At 38.6% G+C, this 1,776-nt stretch overlaps 1 non-coding gene across 1 annotated transcript; it reads right to left on the minus strand.

Moving 5' to 3' along the window:
* Positions 1 to 603: 603 nt before the first annotated feature.
* Positions 604 to 707, minus strand: LOC112321219 (U6 spliceosomal RNA). The gene has a single exon (XR_002976500.1). It is a non-coding gene; the product is annotated as a U6 spliceosomal RNA (small nuclear RNA).
* Positions 708 to 1,776: the final 1,069 nt, after the last annotated feature.

Consider the following 1,776-nt stretch of genomic DNA (forward strand, 5'->3'; position numbering starts at 1 on the left):
AATCTCATAATAATTTTTTTTTAGTCCCCGTTGATTTGGACCTAAGAATATCACAGTTCTGTATCCAGGTGCATGAGTTTTTATTGCAGAAAAATATTATTTTACAAATGAGCACAACTTGATTCAGTGAAATGTGAACAAATAAATATACAAGAAATTAAATTTAAAAATCAATGGTGACTTTTTAAAAATATTTTTTGTTTATTCTGTTACAGTTGTCTCACTCTTTCCCCCTTTGTCTTTCTCCACCAGCCTGCCCCCCCCACTTCCATAATCAGTCCCCTCATCATTTTCCATGTCCGTAGGTCCTTCATATATCTTCTTTGACTAATCCCTTCACATTCTTTCAATCTGACCCCATTTCCCCCCACCCCTCTTACAGCTTTCAGTCTGTTCAATGATTCTATGCCTTTGGATCTATTTTTCTCATTTGTCTATTTTGTTCATTAGATTCCTCTTGTATTTGTTTTTTACCAACTTGCTTATTTTGCTTGGTATAATAGTCTCCAGTTCCATCCATGCTGTCTCTAATGGTAGGAATTCCTTTTTTCTTTCTGCTGTGTGATATTCCATTGCATAGATGTACCACAGTTTTTTTGTCTAAAAAACATGGAACGCTTCATGAATTTGCATGTCATCCTTGTGCAGGGGCCATGCTAATCTCTGTATTGTTTCAATTTTAGCGTATGTGCTGCCAAAGCAAGTACTCAATGGTGACTTTCAAATAATGTATTTACAAAGGTTATGCTGTGCAGAGGTATAGAATTTCTTATATCCTTTCAACAGGAAACACTGCAGAAATATTTATTGACCTGGAGACATATTACTCATTTGAAGTATTGTCCCTTTAAAAAGGGACCTTTGAACTCTGTGCTTTTAATCCAATGGTTAAACCTTTCTTTATATATTTTTCCTGCAAATGGTCTTCTAAGCCTAAGTATTTAGTACTTGGGCAGTTTTGCTCATTAAGTGGGGACTCCACTTGGAGAAAATGGTTCAGAGAGAAGGTTGTGAGCAGTAGCCAAACTGCCAAATGACCTAGGGGCAATCAACGGTTTTGGATCTTTGCAAAAACACATGCAGACACACACATAAGTGTTGGTGAAGACATGGAGAAAAGGGAACCCTCATGCGCTACTGTTGGTGGGAATGCAAACTGGTGCAGACATGGTGGAAAGCAGTATGGAGATACCTCAAAAAATTAAAAATGGATCTGCCTTATGACTCAGCGATTCCACTACTGGGAATTTACCCAAAGACATTTGAAACAATAGTCAGAAAGAATATATGTACGCCTATGTTCATTGCAGCATTATTTATAATGTTCAAGATTTGGAAGCAGCCCAGGTGTCCCTCAGTAGATGAGTAGATAAAAAAACTGTGGTACATTTACACAATAGAATACTACCCGGCATTAACAAAGAAAGAAATCTTACCCTTTACAACAGCATGGATGGACTTAGAGAGCATTATGCTAAGTGGAATACACCAGTCAGAGAAAGACAAATACCCTATGATTTTACTCATATGTGGAAACTAATGAACAAACTGAACTAACAAGGAAAATAGTGACAGACTCAGAGAGAGCAGGCTGGCAGATGTCGGGGAGTGTGGGTGCTGGGTAGGGTGGTGGAGTTATTGATCAAAAAAGAAAAGAAATAGAAAATACTCATGGACATGGACCCCAGTGCGGTGATTGTTGGGGAGAGGGAGGTGGAGAGAAGTGGAGGAGAGTATAGGGGGGATAAATGGTGGTGGACGGAGACTTGATTTGGG

Source organism: Desmodus rotundus, chromosome 1, assembly GCF_022682495.2.
Source record: "Desmodus rotundus isolate HL8 chromosome 1, HLdesRot8A.1, whole genome shotgun sequence".
Taxonomy (NCBI): domain Eukaryota; kingdom Metazoa; phylum Chordata; class Mammalia; order Chiroptera; family Phyllostomidae; genus Desmodus; species Desmodus rotundus.